Source organism: Somniosus microcephalus, chromosome 11 (genome assembly GCF_052327205.1).
Source record: "Somniosus microcephalus isolate GS21.2 chromosome 11, FLI_Smic_1.0, whole genome shotgun sequence".
NCBI classification, from domain to species: domain Eukaryota; kingdom Metazoa; phylum Chordata; class Chondrichthyes; order Squaliformes; family Somniosidae; genus Somniosus; species Somniosus microcephalus.
The window spans coordinates 54,874,223-54,898,973 of NC_140997.1; the positions used below are offsets into that span (position 1 = coordinate 54,874,223).

The following is a 24,751-nucleotide window of genomic DNA, read 5'->3' on the forward strand; positions in this document are numbered from 1 at the left end:
TGTCCCAAAGCGCTTCACAGCCAATGAAGTACTTTTGATGTGTAGTCACTGTTGTAATGTAGGAGATGCAGCAGTCAATTTGCACACAGCAAGTTCCCAGAAACAACAATGAGCGAAATGATCAGATAATCTGTTTTATCGATGTTAGTTGAGGGATAAATATTGGCCAAGACAATGGGGAAATCTCCCATGCTCGTCTTCAAAATAGTGCCGTGGGATTTTTATGTCCACCTGAAAGGGCAGAGGGAACCTCGGTTTAACATCTCATCTGAAACATGGCACCTCCAACAGTGCGGCACTCCCTCAGCACTGGCACTGGAGTGTCAGCCTAGAGTTTGTGCCCAAATCTCTGAAGTGGGACTTGTACCCACCACCTTCTGACTCAGAGGCGAGAGTTCTACCACTGAGACACAGCTGACACTGTGCACTCATACTAACAGCACAGCTGTGCGTTTAGGCAAGAGACACATTCCAGATAAATTACACTGACCTTATGAATGCTGTGGATACCCGGGGTGCCCAGCTGCTATGTAATGCCGATGATTTTGGGCATGGTGTCACAATACCCTAGGCCACTGCTGTTGCAACGTGATGGATACAGAAGAGAATTGTAAGAAATAACTACAACCTCGTAATTAAGGACAACACTGAATATGAACCTTTCAACAAAAATGCAACGAGTACATCGGCAGTGTTTGAACCCCTCACTGATACTAACATGAATAACATTGTAAATAAATTATGAGTCTAAAGAAACAATTCAGATTTGCCTTGTTCATACAGCGAGCTCTTTGTCATTGGTACCTTGTTGTCTTTCTAAGCACAGGCAGTGTTATTGTCAGCACATGCTCCATGTCACGAAACCCTCTAATTTTCTCCACATGAAGGTAAGTCTCAGCCGCCACCCACCCCCCACCCCTCCCCAACAGTAAAGGGAACAAACAAACGATTACTTACGCAATGATAGTTAAAGAATATTGCTGTCAGTTAAAGGAAACACCCAAAAATATGAAGCACAAATAATATCTGGGAACTGATTCATTTACCTCAAAATATTCCTTCAGATTTAGCAAGATCCATTTAGTAGAGCATAAATTTGTATTTATGATTGTACTGAGCTGGAATTAGTACTGGGGATCTCTCCTGGGCTGGAGTTTACATTTAACTGTGATTTGTTCTAGATAAGGTTTATACTGAAGCAGAGTTTGCAGTGGGTCGGAGATAGTTTTGCAGTAGGGTTTTCATTAGAGTGTTTTTTTTTCTGGAGTGGGCTCTGTATTAAAGCGGGGTTGGTTCGGGAGTGGGATATGGATTAGGATAGGGATTGTTCAGGAGTGTGATTTATATTAAAGTGGCATTTGTTCTGGAGTGGGATTTGTATTGGAGTGGGGCTTATTCTGGAGTAGGATCTTTTTTTAAATTGGGGTTGATTCTGGAATGGAATTTGTATTAGGATAGGAATCGTTCTGGAGTGGGATTTGAATTGGAGTATTGTATTCTAAATCGCAAATATCACACCCATCTCAAAAAACTTACCCTTGGCCCCCTCTATTCTTGCAAACTACTGACCCATCTGCAATCTCCAAAGTTCATAAACGTGTTGTCACCCCCCAAATCCATGCTCATCATTCCAGCAACTCCATTTGAGTCTCTCCCATCAGGTTTCACCCCGCCACAACATCGAAACGGCCCTAATCAAAGTCACCAATGACATTCTCTGTGACTGTGACCGTGTGCATTATCCATCCTAGTCCTCATCCTCCTCCTTCTTGACCGCTCTACACCTTTTGACACATCGACATACCATCATTCTCCAATGTGTCCAGCTCAGTTGGACTGCCCTCACTTGGTTCCTCTCTTACCTATCTGATTGTAGCCACAATAGTTCCAGCAATGCCTTCTCTGCATCCCCGCAGCATTACTGCCAGTCCCCAAAGATCTATCCTCCTCTTTCTCATTCACATGTTGCCCCTTGGTGACATCATCATCAGACATGGGGGTCAGCTTCCACATGTACGCTGACAACAAACAGCTCTACCTCTCCACTACCTGTCTCATCCCTTCCACTACCTCTGTGTTATCGGACTGCTTGCCTCACATCCAGTCTTGGATGATTTGCAAATTCCTCCAGCTAAACATCAGTAAGACTGAAGCCTTCATCTTTAGCCCCCGTCACAAACTCTGTACCCTTGCCACTGATTCCATCCCCCTTCTCGGCCGCTCTCTCGAGCTGAACCAGGCAGTTAGCAATTTCTGCATCTTTATCAACCTAAGCTGAGTTTCCAACCCCAAGCTATACTTCCATGCCCAGATACTTCATCAGAAAGCCCGTCCCTTGTAATATGGCTCCACTCCTGCTTTAGCTCATCTGCTGCTGAAACGCTCGGTCATGCCTTTGTCGCCTTCAAACTCGACTATTCCATGCTCTCCTGGGTGGCTTCCCCATCATCTACCCTACACTTTCCATAAAGTCCCACTCACCAATCGCCCTTGTCCTCGCTGACCTACATTGGCTCCCAGTCCCCCAACGCCTCAAATTTAAAATTCTCATCCTTGTGTTTAAATCCCTTCTTGGCCTCATCCCTTCCTGTCTGTGTATCCTCTTCCAGCCCTCCAACCCACCCCCTCTGATTCTGGCCTCTTGTGCATCACTACCGCCCCCCCTCCCTCTTCACACCACTATTGCCAGCCATGCCTTCAGCAGCACAGCTCTGGAATTCCCTCCCTAAACTCCTCCACCTCCCTCTCCTCCTTTAAGACACTCCTTAAAACCACCTCTTTGACTTTTGGTTACCACTCCTAATATCTTCTCCTTTGGCTTGGTGTTCATTTTTTTCATTACGCCTCTGTGAAGCAGCTTTAGGTGTTTTTTCTATGTTGAAGGTCTGATATAAATGCTTGTTGTTGCAATTATGGTAGTAGTGGTGGTAGTAATATTAAGAATGGGGCTTGTTCTGGAATGTGATTGGTGTTAAAGTGAGGTTTGCTCTGAAGTGGAATCTGTATTAGTGTGGGGCCTGTTCTAGAGTGGGATTTGTTTTAAAATGGAGTCTTCTCTGGAGTGAGATTTGTCCTGGAGTGGGGATTGCTTTGAGGTAAAACTTTTACTGAAAGATATCTACACAACAGTAATGCTCATTATGGAGGGAGTTTGTAGAAGGTTTCAGCTTGTATCACAGAGAGTAAGGTTAGTGCTAGATTGTATTTCTATCACAATGATGTTGGTGAGGGACTGGGATTCATAGAATCATAGAAAGTTACAGCACGGAAGGAGGCCATTTCAGCCCATCGTGTCCGCGCCGGCCAATAATGAGCTATCCAGCCTAATCCCACTTCCCAGCTCTTGGTCCGTAGCCCTGCAGGTTAGAGCATCCCAAGTGCACATCCAAGTACTTTTTAAATGTGGTTAGGGTTCCTGCCTCTACCACCCTTTCAGTCAGTGAGTTCCAGACCCCCACAACCCTCTGGGTGAAGAAATTTCCCCTCAAATCCCCTCTAAACCTTCCACCAATTACTTTAAATCTGTGCCCCCTGGTTTTTGACCTCTCTGCTAAGGGAAATAGATCCTTTCTATCCACTTTATCTATGCCCCTCATAATTTTATACACCTCAATAAGGTCTCCCCTCAGCCTCCTCTGTTCCAAGGAAAACAGATCCAGCCTATCCAGTCTTTCCTCATAGTTAAGATTCTCTACTCCCGGCAACATCCTTGCAAATCTTCTCTGTACCCTCTCTAGTGCAATCACATCTTTCCTGTAATGTGGTGACCAGAACTGCACACAGTACTCTAGCTGAGGCCTAACTAGTGTTTTATACAGTTCAAGCATATCCCCCCTACTCTTGTATTCTATGCCACGGCTAATAAAGGCAAGCATTCCGTATGCCTTCTTAACCATGTTATCTACCTGGCCTGCTACCTTCAGGGATCTGTGGACATGCACTCCAAGGTCCCTTTGTTCCTCTACACTACTCAGTGTCCTACCATTTAATGTGTATTCCCTTTCCTTGTTAGCCCTCCCCAAATGCATTACCTCAAACTTCTCCGGATTGAATTCCATTTGCCACTGTTCTGCCCACCTGACCAATTTATTGATATCTTCCTGCAGTCTACAGCTTCTTTCTTCAGTATCAACCACACAGCCAATTTTAGTATCATCTGCAAACTTCTTAATCATATCCCCTATATTCAAGTCTAGATCATTGATATGTACTACAAAAAGCAAGGGACCGAGTACTGAGCCCTGCGGAACCTCACTGGAAACAGCCTTCCAGTCACAAAAACACCCATCAACCATTACCCTCTGCTTCCTGTCTCCAAGCTAGTTTTGAATCCAACTTGACACTTTGCCCTGGATCCCATGGGCTTTTAACTTCGTGACCAGTCTGCCATGTGGAACCTTATCAAAAGCCTTGCTAAAGTCCATATACACTACATCAAATGCACTACCCTCATCTACCCTCCTTGTTACCTCCTCAAAAAATTCAATCAAGTTTGTCAGACACGACCTTCCCATAACAAATCCATGCTGACTATCCTTGATTAATCCGTGTCTTTCTAAATGAAGATTTATCCTGTCTGACATGAATCAGTCATTCATAAAAGATAGACTTATGAAATGATACTGAGCGGCCTGCGGATGGCGCTGTCCAGGGAGAGTATAAATACTTGGGCACGGGCCCAGCTTGCGCAGTGACATTCTTAACAGGAACTAGTGAAGGACACAACTAGACCTCCATGTTGTAAAACAGTTGATTAAAGCTTTGTTTAACGCTTAGACCAAGTGCCTAGTAGTTTTCTTACGTCACTGTCCTTCAGAATTCTTTCCAATAATTTTCTCACCACCGAGGTTAGGCTGACTGGCCTGTACTTACTCGGTCTATCCTTTTCACCCTTTTTAAACAAGGGCACCATATTAGCAGTCCTCCAGTCCTCCGGCACCACACTTGAAGCCAGAGCGGATTGGAAAATGATGGTCAGGGCCTCTGTTATTTCCTCTTTTGCTTCGCTTAACAGCCTGGGATACATTTCATCTGGGCCTGGGGATTTATCCGCTTTTAAAGCTGCTAAACCCTTTAATACTTCCTCTCTCACTATGTTTATTTCATCTAATATTTCACACTCCTCCCCCCTGATAGCAATGTTTGCTTCGCCCCTCTCCTTTGTGAAAACAGACGCAAAGTATTCATTAAGAACCCTACTGACGTCTCCTGCCTCAATACACACATTACTCTCGTGATCTCTAATAGGCACTACCCTTTCTTTAGTTATCCTCTTACTCTTAATATATTTATAAAACATCTTTGGGTTTTCCTCGATTTTACTTGCCAAGAATTTTTCATACTCCCTCTTTGCTTTCCTGTACTGGATCAGAATTTGGACTGCAGTGGACTGCAGTGAGGTTTGCACTAAACACTAAAAAGGCTTTTACTAGACTGGGGTGGGGTTTATGTAGGAGCAAAAAGACAGATGTGGAATGTGCTTTACATGGTGATCTGAGTCCATTTATTTTGTAATTAAATTGATTTACAGATTCAAATTAAGACCAATTATATACTTTATTAACATGTGCTTCCTTTGAGAATAATGACTCTATGAACAAACTACCATAAACCTGATATGGCCCAATGATCATATTTCAGTCATTTGTTCTTGCTCTTGCCAGAATCATTATACACTGATTAGTTTAATGTTGATGGGATCTATATTTCTTGAGCCACAGGTAAAATCTATTTTCTGATTACCCTAATGTGTTGAATGTAGTTCATTTGCATCGAGTATTCTTATTCCTATTTGCATAAGAAATGCTCCTCCAAGCCTCTCAAAGCTAGCCGTCGCATTTTGTGAGTTATTAAAAATTGAAAACTTGACAGCTATGGCACATCTTCCCCTCTTTTCTTTCTACATATTGTCCTGTTGCAGACAAACAGCGGCAGGACCCCCTGTATACTGTATATACTGGAATTAGACTTTTGCAGAAAAGTCTGCATCATACCTGTGGTACAAATTAATTAGTGCCCAGTGGGAATAAATATTCAAATCACAGGATTAGTATAAATGCTCTAATTTATAGACTTCAAACCTAGTGCAGTTTCTATTGCATACCCCTAAGGAATATGACCTGCAAAGCCTGATTAATGTAATGGAGTCTTATGCTGTGGGGTATGGTGTAATGATATCAGCAAATAGTGATGGTATTTGCCTGTTTGATTATTATGCCTTACCAGCATATTTGCCTGTTTGATTATTTATGCCTTACCAGCAGAGGGCATGTGAGAGAAGCAGTTTAGTTTTAGTTTAGTTTTAGATGGATCTCTAAGATGGTGTCTCCTGTAATGCTGTTAACATAGTTGAACAAACTTTAGATTAAAGACTTACTCTTTCATCAATGTGTCGTCATTGAACCCACATAGAAATCAATACAAGGTGTCAGAAGATGTGATTGAAAGAGATGAAGAGGAAAAATCTGAAGTTAAATCAGCTCTCCACATATTAGCAAGCCAAAAGAGAACATCGTTACTTACCTTTGGAGAATAGCTAACGAAGTGAAAAAATGGAAGGTTTACTCCCACCGGCGAAGCTTCAGTTGACAGGTAATGTGGCTGAAAGTTGGAGGAGGTTCAAACAACATTTAGAGTTGTATTTAGCGGCAATCGGAGCTGACGAGAAAAGTGATAAAATGAAAGCGTCAGTGTTCTTACATGTCGTGGGTGATGAAGCGCTGGAGGTGTATAATAACTTCACATTCGCTGCTGATGGAGACAAAATGAAGCTGGATAAAATAATGGAACAGTTTGAGGCCTACTGCATACCTAAACGTAACGTGACGTTTGAGAGGCACAGATTTTTCACATGTGTACAGAAAACGGGAGAGACTATTGATCAGTATGTGACTGAACTGAGAAACAGAAGCAAAACGTGTGAATTTCGGGGACTGACAGACTCGCTGATAAAAGACAGACTGGTGTGTGGTATTCCAGATAATGGTCTAAGGGAAAGACTGCTAAGAGAGCAAGATCTAGACCTGGGAAAAGCCATAGCACTGTGTAGGGCTACAGAGACTGTGAAGTCACAGGCAAAGGAGCTGTTCAGTGACAGTAGCTGCAACGTGGATGCAGTGAGAAAGAACGGACACAAACCGTTTAACAAAAAGAGCGCCAATGTGAAAAAAGAGGCGTGGCCAGTGAACAAAAATGAAAGGGGCAATCGAAAGTCATGTAGTCGATGCGGTACACAGCATCCACCAAAACAGTGTCCAGCATATGGTAAAACATGCAACAGTTGCAACAAAAACAACCATTATGCCCGTTGCTGCAAGAACCAAGCACAACAAAGCAAGGTCCATGCAGTAGATGAAAGCGAGATAGAGGAGTTCTATGTAGATGTTGTGTCTGAAAACAAAAAAGAAAAAAAAGAGACTGGATGTTGACACTAAAGGTGAATGACATACACATTCCATTTAAATTGGATACTGGGGCACAAGTTAATGTGATATCAGAGACTGATTTTAAGAAAATTAGACCCAGACCAAAGATACATGGAATAAAAGTGAAAGTGACAGGATACTCAGGTACTGATATACCAGTGAAAGGAAGATGCATTGTCAAAGTGACACACAAGGACAGAGAGCACACGCTAGCATTCATCATGGTGCCAAAGGATGTGCAGGCCATACTAGGTTTAAAAGCCTGTGAGAGACTGAACCTGGTAAAGAGAGTCCTCGTTGTGGAAAGCGAAGGAGAGACAGTCTATGATGAACTCATGAAAGAGTACAACGACCTATTTCAGGGTCTAGGCTGCCTTCCAGGAGAACACACGATCAGAGTAGATAAAAGTATGCCAACGGTCATACATCCATGCAGAAAAGTTCCGTTTGCTCTTCAAAAGCAACTGAAAGCAGAGTTGGACAGGATGGAAAGCCTGAACGTGATTCAGAAGATAGATGAGCCAACTGAGTGGGTGAGTTCCCTCGTCGTTGTGGACAAAAAGAATGGAAAGCTCAGAATTTGCCTGGATCCGAGAGATCTAAACAGAGCAATAAAGAGAGAGCACTTCAAGCTTCCTACACGTGAGGAAATCATGTCACAGTTTGCAAATGCAAAGTATTTCAGCAAGTTAGATGCATCATCAGGATTTTGGCAGATGAAACTGGACGAGGCAAGTTCAAGACTGTGCACGTTCAACAGTCAATTTGGCAGATACAGATTCCTAAGGTTACCATTTGGCATTGCCTCAGCTCCTGAAGTGTATCACAAAACTATCCATATGATCTATGAGCACCTGGAAGGAGTTGATACATCAATGGATCACATCATAGTAAGGGGGACCACGAAAACTGAGCATGACGAGAGACTGAAAAAAGTGCTGGAAGCAACAAGGAAAACAAACCTGAAGCTGAATAGAGAGAAATGCCAGCTCGGGGTGACAGAACTGACATTCGTGGGAGATATCCTTAGCAGTGAGGGCATCAGACCAGATCCAGAAAGGTGTCCGCCATTGAGAATATGCCAAAGCCACAATGCAAAAAGGACGTGCAGAGGTTTAATGGAATGATCAACTACATGGGTAAATTCATATCCAACCTCTCAGAAAAGATGGCGCCACTGAGAAGACTAACTGAAAAGAACATAGAATGGGAATGGAATCATGAGCATGAGAAGTCATGGAGCGATCTAAAGAAACTGCTCACAGAGGAACCAGTTCTGAGGTTTTATGACCCAGCGAGACCCATCAAGATATCATCAGATGCATCACAGAGTGGGCTCGGTGCTGTTCTTCTGCAAAAATATGACTACTGGCAACCTATTGCATATGCATCGCACTCAATGACAGACACGGAGATACGATATGCTCAAATAGAAAAGGAGCTGCTCAGCATCACATACGCCTGTGAAAGATTTCACCAGTTTGTGGCAGGACAAGCAATCAGTGTAGAGACTGACCATAAGCCCTTGATTGCATTGTTCCAAAAACCACTAAATAGCTGTCCGCTTAGAATACAAAGAATAATGATCAGGCTGCAACGCTATACACTGAATGTTGCGTACACACCGGGTAAGCTGATGTATACAGCAGACACGTTGTCCAGAGCTGTTGACCCAAGAGAGCCCGCAAACACCAAAATGGATGAAAAAGTGAACGCCTACGTGGACATGACCACAAGTGCACTGCCCATAGCAGATGCAAAAATGGAGCTCATAAAGACTGAGACAAACAAAGATGAAACACTGAGACGACTGAGGAAAAGCATCTTGGATGGATGGCCCAACATGAAGCAAGACTGCTCACCTGACATGGCAGAGTACTGGAACTGCAGGGCGGAACTATCACTGGTCGAAGACATCATCTACAAAGGAAGTAAAATAGTTATCCCAAAGAGTCTGAGAAAAGAGATGCTAAAAAGGATCCATGGAGGACATCTGGGAATCGAAAAGTGTAAGAAAAGAGCACGAGAGGTGATGTACTAGCCACGAATCAACCAAGATGTGACAAATGAGGTGTCAAACTGCACAATATGCCTGAAATATCAAGCAAGCATTCCGGTAGAACCACTAAAGCCACACCCAGCGCCAGACAGACCTTACCAGAAGGTAGGCGCTGACCTATTCGTATGTCAAGGGAAGGACTATCTTGTAGTCACAGACTATTACTCCCTGTATCCAGAGGTTTGTAGACTGTACACCACCACTGCAGATGCTGTGATAACATGTATGAAAGCCATATTCTCCAGACATGGCGTGGCAAGCGAGGTCTTCACAGACAACGGACCCCAGTTTTACAATGCAAGTTTCCGACACTTTGCCAAAGAGTGGGACTTTGTCCACACAACGTCAAGTCCTCACTTTCCACAGTCCAATGGACTAGTGGAAAAATCGGTCCAGACAGTGAAAAGACTGATGTACAAGGCAAAAGACAGTGGAACTGACTTCTACCAGAGCATGCTTGTATACCGCACAACGCCGCTCGAGTGTGGTATGTCACCAGCCCAACTCCTGATGGGACGTCTGCTAAGGTCAAACCTACCCATCCCGGAGAACCTCCTGAAAACAAAAGAGGGGGAGAAAGTGAGGAAGTTCAAAGAACAACAGAAAGAAAAGCAAAAGTACTACTATGACAGAGGAACACAAAACCTACCTGAACTCCACACTGGTGACCAAGTAAGGTTCAAAGACAAAACAAACACATGGACTCAGAAGGGAACTGTCCTGAGTGAAGTCCAACCAAGATCATACACCGTTCAGACAGATGAGGGTGCTGTTCTGCAAAGAAATCGTCGGGATCTTCTCATGGGACCAGCCACAGCAGGTCAAAAGACTGATACTGTTGAACAACCTGATCACACAGCAGGTCAAAAGACTGATACTGTTGAACAACCTGATCACACAGCTGAGAAACCATCATCTGAGGCAACAACTCAGATTCAAGGACAATCAATCAGAAAATCCTCAAGACACGTGAAGCCTCCTGAGAGACTCATTGAGCAAATTTAAGGACTCTTGTTATAGAAGGAAGTAATGTTATCTTATTCTTTCTTCAAGTTCTAGTGTATTTACATATTTCATGTGAACACACAAAACAAGGTTAACTAACCTTGATAATGATAATGTAAGTTCATTAAGTGTTACAGTTAAAATGCAGAGTAATACAAAGAAAACATGTTGTTAGATAAAAGTAAAATACTTTTGTTTTAAGAAAGGGAGATGTAATGATATCAGCAAATAGTGATGACATTTGCCTGTTTGATTATTATGCCTTACCAGCATATTTGCCTGTTTGATTATTTATGCCTTACCAGCAGAGGGCATGTGAGAGAAGCAGTTTAGTTTTAGTTTCGTTTTAGATGGATCTCTAAGATGGTGTCTCCTGTAATGCTGTTAACATAGTTGAACAAACTTTAGATTAAAGACTTAGGCCTAGAAATTGAGTGGGCTTAGCGCCCATTTTGCGGCGCTAGAGGGCATTGCGCTGGACTTACAGCCGGTTTTGAAATTGACTAGGGCCCAACATCGGCGTTACACCGGTAGCGCTGCGCCGGCACCGATGACGTCATCGGTGTGCGCAGCGTCCCGGTTGCCGTGGTGATGGGCCCCAGCGCCGAAATTCAGTTGCAGCCGCCTCGCCCGTGGCAGCCGCAACTAAGACTCTGGCAACAGAGTCTTGCACGACTTTGCGCCGGCGCATAAAGGTGGAGCGGCGGCCGGCCGCTTTCCCGCCGGCCGCCTGCCCGCACCTCCCTCCCCGGACTCCCCCACCACCCCCCCCCCGCGGAACAGATGCTTCTCGGCTGCGAGCCCGGCACTTCCCCGAGGTGCCGGGCTCATTTTTGTGGCGATTTAACCGGCCAGCGGGCGGGTGCAGGCAGCTCCTCCTTAACTGAAGGAGGAGGCCTGCACTTCCCGAGCCTGCCGCACCGCATCGGGCACCGCAGCGCCGGAATAGCGCCGCAATGCGGCGCGTAGCACCAGTTTTCAGGCGCAAACAGCCTTCAGTAGCGCCGGCAGCCGTTTGGGCGCGGCGCTACTGAATTTTTGGCGTGCACAGCGCGACTTAGCACCGGCGCTAAATTTCCGCCGTTAAGCCCCAGCGCAGTGCAAACTCAATTTCTAGGCCATACTCTTTCATCAATGTGTCGTCATTGAACCCACATAGAAATCAATACACATGATGCAACAGATAGCATAGCATTGAAGGGCGTGTTATATCAGACAGTTTTAATGGCATGGTATATCAGAGATAATATAGTGAAAGGCATGATATATCAGGTAGTGTAATAGTGTGATGCATTGTTTATCAGACAGTGTTATGGTCAGGGTGTGGTATATCAGACAATTGTATAGTGAAGAATGTGATCAAATAGTATTTTAGTGAGTGATGTAGTATACCTGAGAGTTTTGTTGGAAGTATGTGATGTATCAGACACTGTTATAGCTAAGGTGTGGTATATCATTCAGTGTTAAAGTGAAGGGAACAGCATTATAAACAGTGTTATGGTGAGATGTGCGACATATAAAATGGTGTTATAGTGAGGAGGGTGAAATATCAGAGGGGGAGAAATTCGGTATAGCCCCGTTTGGGGCGCTAAAACTTTAAAAGTTGAAAAATTAGCGCCAGGCGCTAATCATTCTCGCCTCCCGCAAAATTCAGTTTAGCGCTCCAAGAGGAAAGTGGAGCGCTAAATCAAGTGCTAACCATTTCCCTTAGGGCGCTAAAGTCCGAGAGCAGGGCGGTAGCGGCAGCGCGCTAAACAATTTTGAGCGCATTGTAAATGGCGCTCTTTCATCACAGAGGCTGCTTCCCTAGCTTAAAGGGAAGGGCCAATGATGCTGCACAAGCTGGTTGTCGTCAGTTCTGTATTGCAAGGCGACCTGGGCGGCTGCCATCACAGCCCCAAACACTCTCACAAAGTGGAGGGTTTGGACATCTTGCACAATGAAACATTAAAAACTTTGCGCAGGCACCAGATTGGTGCAAATAATAATAATAATTACCGCTCCCGAAGCGGCCAGCCGAGTTTACAATGCCTCCTCTTGTTGACATTGTCAGTGCGAGGCGATTATGCAGGGAGCGTGAGTTTACTTTCCATCTGGGGCAATAACGGCGCGCTGCAAACTTTATGACATCACGATCTGCGAGGCGCTAGAGGCCCAGGCGCTAAGAGTTAGCGCCAGCGCTAAATCGGCACAGAAGCTTGCGGGCGTCGCTGCATTCGCTGCACCTGGGCGCTAACCCCTTAGCACCCCGTTAGCACCCCGCCAGGCACTAACAGGAGGCACTAACATACCGAATTTCACAGGTGATGTAACAGACAGTATTATTGCAAAGGACTAATAGGCCTAGAAATTGGGTATAGCCCCGCTTGGGGCGTTAGAATTGGCGCTGCGCAAATTTTATAGCCAGACGCAACTTATCACCACCTCGCGCGATATTGGGTTGCAGCGCCCCTAAAGGTGATTGAGGCGCAAAATCAGGCGTTACACGGGACTCCTAAGGTGCTAACCTGGCGGCGCTACTCAATATCGGAGCGGGTGGGCGCAGCGCAGGTGCTGTCAATTACCGATGACCACAAGACTTTCAGGTGCCGACCAGCTCTTAAAGGGGTGGGTCAGTAAGGATCAGCAGCCACACTCTGCGCCTTGTAGGCCTCAAAATCGGAGCTGGCCATTCTGTGGCGTTACAAACTTTGAGAAGATGGAGAGGGTGAGGCAGAGAGCGGAGCGCTTTACCAATTGGGCATTGGGTGAATTGGTAGGCGCAGTGGAGCGCCGGCGAGATGTGCTGCACCCCGACAATGGCAGGAGGCCTAATCAGAAGGAATACCGAAGAGCTTGGAGGGAAGTTTCTCAAAAGGTCAACTCCAACAGCATGGTGACCAGGAGCCCTGTGCAGTGCAGGAAGAAATTCAACGACCTCACTCGGGTCGTGAGGGTGAGTGGTGTTTCGGCAAACTTCTTCATCCCTCCATCTGCACCTGACTTTATGGCCAGAGGGTGCGCGATGCCCCATTGGCCATCTGTCAGCAAGCACCCATGGCCCTTTCTGGGAACACACATGCACATTAAACTCAGGGCATGATGTAAGGGCTATTCCACCATGGGGGGCATGAGATGACAACTCAGGGCATGATGTAAGGGCTATTCCACCATGGGGGGCATGAGATGACAACTCAGGGCATGATGTAAGGGCTCTTCCACCATGGGGGGCATGAGATGACAACTCAGGGCATGATGTATGGGCTATTCCACCATGGGGGGCATGAGATGATAACTCAGGGCATGATGTAAGGGCTCTTCCACCATGGGGGGCATGAGATGACAACTGAGGGCATCATGTTTCATCACTTCCCGTCCTTTCTCCTGCGGGCCAAGCTGGCGAGGAACCGCAAGGAGCAGCTTCGCACCGGAGGAGGACGTCCTCAACTCCAGACTCTCACGGATCTCGAAGAGAGAGTCCACCAGATTGTTGGAGGCCGTATGATTGGTCCTGTCACAGCGATGGTAAGGTCCTCACCTTTTTGAGCTGTCTCCTTCCACTTGTTCCCCCCACCAGCATGCTTTTTCACTCTGGACCCATGTCATAGCATTGCAGCAATCTTGCATCCCTTGCTGCCACCCTGTCCTTTCGCTAAAGCCACTCTTCAGCCTCCCTGCTTTCAGATGCTGCATCACCAGCTCGGGAGCCGGGCCCTCAAGCTGCCAGTGCCACTGCCTCCGGAGGCGACGAGCAGGAGGAAGCCGGAACATCCGTGCCAGCCTCAGGGGAGCCAGCCCATCAGGAGACTAGGGATAGTAGTTCCCTGGAGGGGAGGGGGGGGGCGGTCTCTGATGAGGAACCAGTTGCAGGAACCAGCGGGCTGCAGCAACGCGAGGGGGGTAGGGAAGCTCGGGGGCCGTCTCCCCGGAGGGCGAGGCAGGCCATGATGACTGCTGCACAGAGTGCAGAGGAGGTGCGTAGCCTTTCAGATATGAGCGCCCAGGCTCGGCTCAGGCACACTGAGCTGATGGCTGCAGTGGGGAGGATGCCTGACTCCATCGACACACTGGCAAAGAATGTGCAGGACTTTGGGGCAGCAATGGAAAGGACTGTCCAGGGCTTCGGGGCAGCAATGGAAAGGACTGTCCAGGGCTTCGGGGCAGCAATGGAAAGGACTGTCCAGGGCTTCAGGCCAGCCCTGGAAAGGTCTGTCCAGGGCTTGACCGAAGCAGTGGAAAGGGCTGTCCCAGCCTTGTCCGAAGCAGTGGAAAGGACTGTCCCGGCCTTGTCCGAAGCAGTAGAAAGGACTGTCCAGGGCTTCTCCGATGCATGGGCACCTGCCACGCAAGTGCTCAGTGCTGCCACGCAGTCACTTGCTGGCCTCCTGCACACGCAGATTGAGGCCACGCGAACACTGACTGCTGCCACCCTAGCTGGATCAGGCAGGATTACCCGGGGCCCTTGCAGCACCACAGCAGGCCATCAATCTGTGGACCAGCCGACTGTGGCGCATGCTGCAGTGCTGCCCCATCAGAGTGCCAGTGTGTCGGCCGACCACGGAGCATGTGTCCGCTCTCAGGATGTAAGCATTCCTGATGCCACCGCTGGCACGTCTCCACTGCAGCTGCCACCACCTGCAGGACAGACTGCTTCCAACCATGCACAGTTGGAGCAGTCAGCATCCGGGCCCTCCAAGCCCAGAGGTCGTCCAGGCCGTCCCTCAGGGGCCTCTGCGCTTTGGGACACTCAGCAGGCGTCCCCCAGCCTTGACGCAGCCACTGGGGTCCAATTACGGAGGAGCTGCAGGGAGGGAAGGGGCCGATCTCGTAAGAGAAGTAGATCTCCATCAAGAGGTAAAGAGTAGAGGGAGCTGTTGAGACGTCTCATTTGTAGAATTCAAGGCCATCTACACCTGCTGTGAATGTTAGTCATGTTTTGGGTAGTGTCGCGGGTTTGCCAGACAGTTATGTGTTAGTTCGTTAGTTATGCTTTCTGTTGCCATTGCTTTGTCATGCTGGAAGGAAGCACTTTTTGGAAAATAAAGAAAATGTTTTATTTACACTGGAACTCTAGACTATTTACAAGCATGGTGGCCTTCCTAGGCTTTGGGCGAACCAGAGGGCACTGTTCCAATTACACCCAGCATTCCATCAGAGGGGCCTAGAACCGAGTCCTTATGAGCCTCTGACGGACGGCCCTTCCAGTTTCTGGACCCCTCCTGTCTTCCTCTTCCTCCTCCTCCTCCTCCTCCTCATCCGCCTGCTCTGCTGGACCTTCAAGGTCGGCTGGCATTGGCTGGGTGCGTCGGATGGCCAGGTTGTGGAGCATGCAGCAGACCACGATGATGCACGACACTTGCTCCGGTGAGTACTGCAGGGCGCCCCCCGAATGGTCGAGACAACAGAACCGCTGCTTGAGCACACCGATTGTGTGCTCCACAATGTTCCTGGTCGCCTGATGGCTGGTGTTGTAATGCTCTTCTGCCGGGGTGCTGGGCAAACGGAGCGGGGTCATGAGCCATGGGCAGAGAGGATAGCCCTTGTCGCCAAGAAGCCAGCCTCGTGGGTGAGCCGGGGCGTCGAAAAGGTCAGCCACTGAGGTCTGCCGCAGGATGAACGCGTCGTGGCTGCTGCCAGGGAATTGGGCGTTGACCGCGATGATCATCTGCCGGTGGTCACAGACCAGCTGCACATTGAGGGAGTGGAACCCCTTGCGGTTGCAGAACTCTTCGGGATTCTGTAATGGCGCCCGCAAAGCCACGTGTGTGCAATCAATGGCGCCCTGCACCATGGGGAAGTCCGCTATAGCCGCGAAGCCCTGTTCGCGCTCCCCCTGCTTCTCCAGGGTCAAAGGGAAGGTGATTAATTCCCGCCTCCTTCTATATAGGGCAGCTGTAACTTGCCGGATGCAGCAATGCACCGCAAATTGAGAAATATTTGCAATGTCCCCAGTTGCTGCCTGAAACGAGCCGCTGGCGAAAAAGTTTAGGGCAACAGTGACTTTGACGGCCACCGACAGAGAGGTCCTGCACCGTAACCACGGCTGCAGATCTTCAGCAAGCAGGTGGCACAGCTCAATCACCACATCCTTTCCGAATCGGAGCCTTCGCATACACTGCTCCTCCGACATGGCAATGTATGACACCTGCTGCCTGAAAACCCTGGCAGCGTACGGTCGCATTTGGCGACGTCCATTGCCCCTCCTCCTTCTGGCCATTCCCGGCCCTCTCTCTCTCCGCCTCTGTGCCCTTGCCATATGTTCAGGCAGCAGGACATTCCCCTCCAAAGCAGCTCCCATTATAATGTGAAAGAAGTAAGACGCAGTAATATCTCACCAGCAAACTGTTGTGGACAGGGCTGAAGGTCCAAAGGCACCGCTGGCTCAATGAAAAGTACGCTCTCCCACTGAAGGTCAGCAACTCTCTCCAACAACCAGCAAGATGCCCACCCAAAATGGCTGCCGCTTTTATACTAGTGCAGTCCCCTTTAAATAGCGCCCCCCTAGCCCGAGAAGGACTTGGGAACGTTCCAGCAAGCTGTTACTATTAGTGCCAGGCGGAACGGAGGCGGGCGCCACTCAATTTCCGGTCCGGGGCGCCAAAAAGGCGTTGCACACATGATCTGCCTGCGCCCGCGAGCGGGCGCTAAGATTTAGCGCCGGCGCTAAAACCCACTCAATATAGCAAGAGGCACTGGGTTCACTGTGCATGGGCGAAAATTGGCTAACGCCCCAATTCTCGGCCTCTTTAGACGCTAATCGCTGGCGCAACCAACCGAATTTCTCCCCCTTGGTTTGTTAAGCCATATAATAAAAAGGTGTGGTATATCAGAAAGTGCTTTAGTGAGGTGTGTAGTATATAATATCATGGCATAGTGAAGTATGAGGTGTATCAGAGCAACTTGTAGTGAGAGGCCACCAAATGTACAGCTTTAGGTTCTAAAAGGATAAAATTTAATTTAAAGAACTTAAGTAATGCTCTAAGATAAACAATATACTTACATTTGATCTGGACGGTATAAGTCCAACATATTTTGGTAATATGTATACTGCAATTTGTAACCAGGAATTAAGCGGCAAAGGCAATATTTCCGATCCGGAGGTATTACAGGCCAGAAGTCTAATGGCCCTGATGAATCACTGGTGACTCTCTGCTTGTGTTGTTGATTAACCTTGTAACACTAGAAAGATGATGGCTATTTACTATTCATCAGGCAACTGCTGAAAACCGTCTGCTGCCTTCCTATCATTAACTTTCATCTCCTGACACCACTGCCCTTCTGACGGGCTTCTTCAAATATGACGCCAGATCCACACCCTCTGCATGGGTCTGTCTGGGGACAAATCTTCTGTTTTGAATAAGGACTTCAGCCTCAAAATGGTCACTGGATTCAAAGAAGGGAACAGATTAGCGGCATGCTTGGGAAGACGAAAGTGCTTGCCACTGCTGTGTGTCTCTTGTCAGTGATTCATTCTCTGTCTCTCTCTGCAGCTTGGGGCATACGCACTCATTGCAGAGATGTCAAATTCCGCAAATTAATGTCTCTGGGAATACAGGTGAATGCAAACCAGCCTCTGACCCCTACCTGACCCCACAAAACATTTTGGACTACTCAACCGTAAAACCCATGTTTATCTTTTAATCACGGGACATTTTTATAGCAGAGCTGCTAAATTATTACAAAAATAATAAAAACGACAACGTTGGCTATCAAGGCCCCAAAGTTCCGTGGGGCCATTTACGTCGGTTTTGTGCCCCTGAGCTGGAAACTTTTGCCCGCTGATCCTCCACAGTGCTGACCCTGCTGTAACTTGAGAGGTCAACTCCTTTAAATGTCCACTGCTGGTTCAGTAGTGCAACTGCTGTATAATGGGGGTGGGGGGGGGGCTTTGAACTTGGAGTGCAGTTTTTAAGAAGCTAAGAACGGCTTAAGGTTGCAGCAACAGGTTGGGGAGTAGCAGGTAAAGTAGGAAAGTGTCTGGCGCAGTGAGTTGACCGTCGGGTACAAGAAAGAACTTGCATTTATATGGTGCCTATCATGACCTCCGGACAACCCAAAGCACAACAAAGTACTTTTTGAAGTGTAGACACTGTTGTAACGTAGGAAACGCGGCAGTCAATTTGCGCACAGCAAGCTCCCACAAACAACAAAGTGATAATGAGCAGATAATCAGTTTTAGTGGTGTTGGTTGAGAAATAAATATTGGCCAGGACTCTGGGAAAATTCCTGTGTTCTTCTTCGAACTAGTGCGGGTAGCTGTGCTGTATGGTTCATATGTGATTTTTTTGGGCCCATTTTAAAGCATTTCTTCCACTGGAGGATCTGGAAAAGGCAGCCAATGCAGGGAATAGGGCATTGCATGGAAAAGAAGAGCACACAATTGTAATGAGACTGACCTTCAGACACTCCTGGACAAAGTGTTGCAAAGGAGAGAGAGAGAGAGAATACTGGGAGGAAGCCACAAAACAGTGTCTTGCATGTCATGTGGAGGGAGGTGGCAGTGGTACTGTGTGCCACCTTTCTTACCTCCAGAGCGGCAGACCAGTTCTAGAAGAAGTTCAATGACCTGACGAGGGTAAGCAAGGTAAAACAATAGCCACTCTCCTTTTCTTTCTTGAACACCCTCAAAACTTTATAGCTGCACAAGTAGCCATTCGCACTGCACTGTTGTTTAGCATCTTCCAATCTGTGTTGCTGTCTCCCCTAACTGCAAATATATGCATGCAGAAATTTACAACCCCTTCCTCCAATTCTACAGCGTGATACCAGCAGATCTATTACATCAGATATCTGATGCCACATGGGAGATAGTCCTCAATTGCTAGTTTACACTTAAATTCACTCAATTTTGTCACAGGAGAAACTTCTGCACAATGCCCGTGAGAAGCAAAGGAGGGGACATTCCGGACATCAGAGAGATCACCCCCTACGAGGTGCAGTCTATGGAACTGATGGCGAGGCACTCATAGAAACATAGGAACAGGAGAAGACCATTCAGCCCCTTGAGCCTGCTCTGCCATTCAATTAGCTCATGGCTGATCTGTACCTCAACCAGATTTACCCGCCTTTGTTCCATATTCCTTGATACCCTTACCTAACTCTGCTCCTGCTGTGGGAATTAGTGAGACCACTAGTGCTGGACAATGCTGGTGCTAGGTTAATGGGTCACCTTGGCAACAATGTGAAGTAGCACACAGCCACAAACTTCCACATCATTCTTCATCTCCTTAATTCCAAGACCCATTCTTAGTTTATGCCTTCTTTTCTTGCAGGTCTATCACAGCAACAGGGGGCAGAGGATGATGAAGAGGAAGAGGATGATGACGATAATAACGAGGAGCAGGACTACTATGATGATAATGACAATGATAATGTTGAGGACAAGCCCACATGGGAGTTCCTGGAGCAAGATTCGGTCCCATGGACCTCTGTCACAACTCCCTCGATTTCACCCATGTCACCTGCTTTCTCACACCCGTGGATCAACTCGGATACTTTCATCTGGGTGAGGGAAGTAGATAGCATCAGTGAGGGCGCGGCACAGCATGATATACAGAGCACAAGGGAGTTGGAGGAATGGGGAGTGGGTGAGAATGTGTCACAATCCCAGAGGAGGCTTAAGAGAAGGCTGCCGATGCCTTCAGAGTAATGGCACCCAGATCTCATGGGTGCACACTTAAAAAGAAGGATGTTTGAGGAACATCACACTTAGATGCAAGCTCGGAGATCAGTCTCCAAGGATGTGCAGCAACTGACAGCTATGACTCTGGAGTCCACAACCAGAGTCCTTGTTTGTGGCAGCATCAGGGAAGCTTTTTCATTGTTGCAAGAATCAGTGGAGTGTGTGGCAGCTTCATTGGAATCTGAAGAAGCCTCCTGCCTCAGACGTGGCCAGGGATCAGTTTCTGTCTGTTCCTCCACAGAAGCCCAGACTGCTTCCCAGGTCACAGTAGGGGGTAGATCCAACTGGCCTCCTGAACAACCAACTGCTTCAGATTTTGGTGCCTCCACCAGTTCATGGCTATTCTGTCATGACTTGTCAGTTGACCCCTATTTGCATGTATTGATTAAGCCCCGCCTGTTTCCGGCAGGAGCGCTGGCCGTTCGAATCAAGGTCCTCCCGAATATCAGAACAGGTAGACCTCCAGCAGTAAGCTGGCTTTTTTTTGGGGGGGGGGGGGCCAATTTTTATCCCACTACTGCCTCATTTACAGACATAAAAGGGCAACAGGGAGATGAAAATTGGCCCCTCTGTGGATTTCCAATTATTCACAATGCTGTTGTTGCCGTGCATTGTTGGGTTTCAACAAGCCATAGGGGGTGAAATTCAACTGCAGTGATGGGGGGGGGGGGTGCAAAATGGGCGGTTGAGGATTAGCCGCCCATTACACACCTCACCAGAATTTCCTTTCCATTGAAGTCAATGAAAAGGGAAAATCGAGCAACGTGTATAATAGCCGTCTGATCCGCTATCACCCGTTGTGTACCTGTGACGAAATGGAATTTCACCCCCATGGTGTTTGATAAACATAGAAAGAAGGATGTCCAACATGCTTTCATAATAATAGTGCCCCTTTATATCAGCTGGGTTCAGCTAAAAAGAGTCCCTACAGATATCCTATCTAGCGCAAGTTGTGTACAGCTAAAGACCGCTCCCACAGGTCCCACCTCAGTAATGACGTGTGCAGCTAAATAAACAATTGTGGCGGTACCACTGGTTGTCCCTTACATTGAGACACATAATTCCCTTTAACTTACCTTTTGGGGCCGTTGCCCTTTTAACTTACCTGTTGGGGCCATTGCCCCTTTAAGATGCGCCCTAGCGCGCTGACGTCACGTCACGTACAACGTGATGTGCGTGCGCCGGCACAGCCCGGCCTAGTGTCTTCGGCCTCAACGGCCAGCCGACGGGAGCGACGCGATCTTCCACTCCCGCGGCAAGCACCGGCACAGCCCGGCCTCGCGACCTCGGCCTCAACGGCCAGCCGACGGGAGCGACGCGATCTTCCACTCCCGCGGCAAGCACCGGCACAGCCCGGCCTCGCGACCTCGGCCTCAACGGCCAGCGACACAACGACGCGCATCACGTGACGCCCTAAGCGCGGGAAACGCAAGCAACGTGATGACGTCACAACACAAACGCAATGACGTCATCGCGCTCCCCACAGGACTGCGAACTCAGTCCTCGTGGAGTCCCTGCTGGGACCAGACCTACACCACGGTGCTCCTACAGTCAGCCGTCTTACCTGCTGTAATTAGCCTGTTCCTGTAAATAAACAACTTATTTATAGTTCGTCGAAGTCAAACTCTCTTATTTAGTGGCGATCTACACGAACCGCTACATTGGTGACCCTACGATGTGAGTACGGGAGCTCATCAATTCCAACGCTACAATTGGTGAACCCGTATCCGTGAACGATTTTCACGGTAGCAACGCGCAGCCTGACCCTCGTCTTCCCACAAGACGACCAACGCACAACCGACGAACAACCACGGAACAGCAACCGCCTAACACCGATTCCACCACAAGCGACCCCGTCTTTGCGAACGTCTTCGCAACGGAAGCGCAGCTTGGAGGTGAGCCCGTTTTTCACGAACGATTTCACAGAGGTAGAGCACGACCAACGGCAACCGTCATCCACCAGCGCTACAATTGGTGGGTTTGTGAACGTCTTTCACAAACGAAGCACGCTATGGAAGCATCAGCCGTTCTGCTGTCGCTACCGCAATCCAGGGAGCCACGGTCTCCCTCGTGCTTTATGCAGGTAGAAGCCCTGTTCGCCGAGAACATCGATGCGGCACAGACCACGCACGTGCTCACGGTCTCCGTATTCGACTCTTCTACCGCCACATGGATCGTCCGCCTCTACGTCCAAAGCAACAGCAAGTATACATCCCTCCAAGCGCGGGGTACAGCATGTTCGGGCCCACAAGATCGGAGCGCGCCCCGCGGGGATACCACGAGGACTCACCCCCGCAAAACACGAGGACGCACACCTCGCGCACGAGGACCCATCCCTCGCGAACCACGAGAACCCATCCCTCGTGAACACCGATGACTCCTTCTCCGCCGACGGCGCACCAGCCCTTCAGCTTGCTGGTTGTGTTACCTACTGCACAATTCGGCGTGAACAAAAGGCGTGCCGCCCTCCCGGCTGTTTTCTCCTAAATCTACAACTGTTACAAGTGTTGACGCCCTCCAGGCAGAGTTACCCCTCCTGAAAGCAACAACAACCTGGACCGTTGCCGCCCTTTCTCCAGTTTTCCCTTTAACAAACGTAAACGTCTACTGAAGCTGCACACATCGAGGACAGGTCCAACGGGCATCCTGCGGCCGCGATCAGCCACGTGAAAGTTGCTAGCCTCACCGATCACTGATCAACGCAGAAACTCTTCACCCTCCGTTGTGTTCACGTCGTAGCACTATGGCACGCACCGTTCCGTGCGTTCCAGCCTCCCGAAGGTTTCGCTCACCCAGCAACGGAGACATCGTCCGCGTCCGCCCAACCTGCCCGTCACTCTGACAAGGCCTGCTGTTTCGCATGTCTCCACGGTCCTTCGCCTGACGGATACGTTTTATTCGCCACGACGCGCGTAAGGATCCGCTCACGAGCAGCATCTTCATACCTCGCCTACCAAGTTGAGACAGCATGACCGCCGTGACCACCAGCTCGTCAGACCATCTCATGCTTGGACTTTCGTTAAAGCGAATTCTGGGGGGGCCTATGTGGCGGTACCACTGGTTGTCCCTTACATTGAGACGCATAATTCCCTTTAACTTACCTTTTGGGGCCGTTGCCCTTTTAACTTACCTGTTGGGGCCATTGCCCCTTTAAGATGCGCCCTAGCGCGCTGACGTCACGTCACGTACAACGTGATGTGCATGCACCGGCACAGCCCGGCCTAGTGTCTTCGGCCTCAACGGCCAGCCGACAGGAGCGACGCAATCTTCCGCTCCTGCAGCAAGCACCGGCACAGCCCGGCCTAGCGTCTTCGGCCTCAACGGCCAGCCGACGGGAGCGACGCGATCTTCCACTCCCGCGGCAAGCACCAGCACAGCCCGGCCTCGCGACCTCGGCCTCAATGGCCAGCGACACAACGACGCGCATCACGTGACGCCCTAATCACGGGAAACGCAAGCAACGTGATGACGTCACAACACAAACACAGTGACGTCATCACGCTCCCCACAGGACTGCGAACTCAGTCCTCGTGGAGTCCCTGCTGGGACCAGACCTACACCACGGTGCTCCTACAGTCAGCCGTCTTACCTGCTGTAATTAGCCTGTTCCTGTAAATAAACAACTTATTTATAGTTCGTCGAAGTCAAACTCTCTTATTTAGTGGCGATCTACACGAACTGCTACACAATCCCCATTCAGGTCCACTTAGTAGGCCTGTAGCCTCAAGTATGAAACATTACTGTGAAACCCTACCTAAACCAACACCTGTACAAGCATCCATGCAGTGTCTAAAAAGGCAACACCAATAAAAGTAAAAGTCAGTGTCAAGAAATGGTGACACACACAGATCGAGAGGTAGGCCTTTTGTGGTATGTGACCTGGCACTTAACACGTTGTGATGAAGCAGGCAGTCATTTCGATGCGGAACACTGAAGGCTGCAATCGATAGATTGTTGAGATACCGCGGCAAACGTGGGAGTCGAGACAGAGCTATTGAAAACACAACTGCTTTATTCTGACCACATGGCAAACAGGAACTAGAAAAGCCCGCGCATCCACTTAAATACTTCCCAGACAGGAAGTGCTCCCGGCAGCCTGTCCCTGCGGGAAACAAGTTGCTGGAGGAAAGGGCCCCCGGCTGGGGGCTTCTGCTTAGACTGTCTGTGCCGCCGTGAGCGGATTATGTCCAGTGGTGGCGTGTCGCCACAAGATTAACCTTATGTCACATTTTGAAGCTTTTGCGTTTGACAAAAACCTGTCCCCAGGTTCGAGGGAGTGCAAGGCACAGGTGTAGAAAGCAAAACAGTCTATTAACACAAGCACGTGGTAATTCCCCAGTCTTGCATGAAATATCACGTTACTGTTTAAGTGACTTTATTTGCGACACAATGCTACACGTGGCTTCACAGTATATCAGTACACCTTCTGAGCCCTGGGGCTTTCATGGATAGGGTGAGTTAAACCCATGTCAGTTTGGATTTATCACTTTTTTTCTCTCTTGCCACTCTTGAATTTCTTCATAATAGACTTTGGTATTTTCCTGCTAACAAGCTGACAGCCCTATAATTTTCATCATCATCTTTCTGATCTTTTTCTAACCT

General features: G+C 48.4%; 1 pseudogene; it reads left to right on the forward strand.

Annotated features, from left to right (window-relative positions):
• The first annotated feature begins 15,809 nt into the window (after positions 1-15,809).
• LOC147110576 (uncharacterized) lies at positions 15,810-20,621 on the forward strand (annotated as a pseudogene).
• The last annotated feature ends 4,130 nt before the right edge of the window (positions 20,622-24,751 follow it).